Here is a 2,978-nt window from a genome sequence, read left to right on the forward strand (position 1 = left end):
TTCAAATGTACACCTAAGAAGAAATGTTCTCCCTAACCTACTTAACTTTGTCTTCTGCCCATATATGTTCTGGTATCCTGATGGTTTCCTACACCCAAGACAGGGCCAAAGCAGCTACCCAGAGATGCTCCAGTCTAAACTCACAGGCTCAAGCCAGACCTGCACTCCCCCTCCTGGCTGCAGATGCTCTCAGATCCTGGACAGCAAATACAACAGCCTTCCCAGACTGGGCCAACAATTCAGCCTTTTGGCTCCCTGTCACTGCCCCAGTGAGAAGCAGTCCAAAATCCTCATTTCCGTCTTGCCACCCCTTCCTAGTTACTCTTTTTTTTTTTAATTTAAACAAAAAGGGAGGAATGTTATCATATAGGTAGCTTGCCTCTAGGTTGCCTAGCAACCCATGATGTCATCACATGCCCCTGCCATGAAGGTGTACAAAGATAAAAGCAGCCTGCCAACTCCAGCATGCTCTCACTGACTTTCTCTCGGGGCGCCCCACCATCCCTCTCTTTCTCATCTCTTATGCTCTCCCACTGTCTCTCTCTATCTCTCTGTCTCTATCTCTCCCTCTCCCTACCCCTGTATAATAAATCTCTTTATACCAGATCTGTTATGCACAGCATTTTAAAATATATTATTACATACTTTTCTTAAGGTTCACTGATAAAACAAAAATCACAAATGGTCCATGCTTAGAACCTCGGTACTTAGAATACTAAATAAGGCATTCTTAGATCTCTTTGTAGGCTTGTTGTTGTTGTTGTGTATGTTATATATAATGATGATGTGCAATCGGCAAAGTGACACCATGGCCAGCCTGTGCCAGGATGTACCCCTCCCCCAGAGGAATTATGCCATGCAACAGGTCTGGTATAAGGAGGTTTATTGTGGCAGGGGAGAGGATTGAGGGCCTAGAGAAGGTAAAATAGAGACAGTGAATGAGACATAAATGCAGAGAAAGTGGGCAAAGAGAGACAAGGAGAGAAAGAGGAAATGTGGGGACAGAGAGAAGCTGGAACAGAAAGAGAAGCTGGCAGTGGCTGGGGGTCCTTATATCTGGCACACACCTGGCAGCAGGTGATAACATAAGCAAACACTGGGACTCTAAAGACAGCGCAGCTGAATCACCTATATGCTAACAGTGTATATTTGTGTATGGGTGGCTCTGTGCCATGGAATTCATGTGGAGGCTCAAAGATAACTAATCACAGTCCATTCTCTTCTGAATGAAAATGAGGACATGACTGCCCCAAGGTATTGTTGAGGAGATGGTTTTTATTGTAGACATGAGTTGAGAGCACAGCCAGAGGCATCTGGGAGAATCCAGACTGAGCATGGCCAGCAGAATAGATTTGACCTTGATGGGGAAAGGGGTCCAGGGAGAGCAAAAGAGGAAGAGAAAAGAGAAGGACAAAAGAGGGGACCAGAAGAGGGAGAAGAACCAAGACAGCCCATAGCCAAAATAGCTGAATTATATAGGAATGAGAAGCTGGGGGAAGGGAAGGGACACTCAGAGGCTGGATAGGGTTAGGGTAGGGGTGGGGTGAGGAGTACTGAGAGGAGCCAGGACTCTGTAATAGTCGCTGGGTGCAGAGAGGGCTTGGCATCCAGAGTGCCCTTTGGTATGTTAAGTAAGCACCACAGTTAGACATATGTCCTGAGTTTCTTTGGGGTCTAACACCTTTCACCATGTGAGTCCCCGGGTGGTCAAGGTCAGCAAGGGGTCCCCCCACCCCCTGGCCCTCTATGTTACCCATCTAGCTTAGACTGAACTTTAAACATAACCAACTGTTAGAAACAAAGAGACAGTCCCTGTACCGCTTACTAGGGAACCCACTTGGAAACTGAGCAGCCAATGGGCTTCCTTTGAACAGGGTGTCTAGGTCCTCTCCATGTATGGTCCTTGGTTGGAGAATTGGTCTCTGCAGATCCCCCTGGGTCCAGGTATTTTGGCTCTGTTGTTCTACTAGTGGCGTTCCTGTCCCCTCCAGGTCTTTCTATCTCCTCCTCCTTCCATAGGATCCTGGCACTCTGCCCAAAGTTTCCAAGTGGGTTTCCTAGTAAGGGGTACAGGGGCTGTCTCTGACATGAACTCAGTGGCTGGCTCTTTGATCACCTCCCCGGATGGGTGCAGCCTTGCCAGGCCACAGAGGAAGACGATGCAGCCATCCATGATGAGACCAGATAGGTTAGGGTCAGATAGAAGGGGAGGAGGACCTCCCCTATCAGCGCACTAGGGAAAGGGCATAGGGGGAGAAGAGGGAGGATGGGTGGGACAGGGAGGAAACAAGGGAGGGGGCTGCAGCAGACATACAAAGTGAATAAATTGTAATAAATAAATATATAAATAAAATTTTAAAAAAATTAAAAAAGAAACAAACAAAGATTAGTCTCAGTGTCACACAAAGGAACAAAGTGGAAGTAGCTCTGCAAGAATTTCTTTCTTTCTTTCTTTTCCCGAAATACATGCACCGAACCCCAGCTGGACTAGCACACACACAAGGGTCTGGGACTCACCTGGTTGGTTTTTATTCCAACACGTGAGTCTCTGTGTCTTTCTGCCATTGGCTGGAGTCTGGCCTCACAGACTTCAAGAAATAGCTAATTTTAAAAGAATCAGCGCAAAAAAAAATAAAATAAAATAAAGAAAAAAAGCAGGGAGAGGACCTACTGCCTTTGTGAAAAGAAAACTTTTACCAGGTGGGGGAGATTCACATATTTAAATAAAAGTTTTCTGAGGTGAGGGAGACTTACGAAATATTGGCCTTTGGCAGGCTAGCTACCTTTGATAGAAAAGCAAAAAACATTTCTCACACAACTTTGGGACACCAGAATTAAAGCCAAAGACCAAATACTGTGAGAGCTTGGGGAGAGGTAGATTTGGGAATATATAATCTAGAGATTGTCTTCCAGTCACCAGGTTCATATGGGAATAATGTAAAATTCAGGTTTTGGATTCTCTAGAAGAGCACAGACAC

This window comes from Meriones unguiculatus, chromosome 8, assembly GCF_030254825.1.
Source record: "Meriones unguiculatus strain TT.TT164.6M chromosome 8, Bangor_MerUng_6.1, whole genome shotgun sequence".
Taxonomy (NCBI): Eukaryota; Metazoa; Chordata; class Mammalia; order Rodentia; family Muridae; genus Meriones; species Meriones unguiculatus.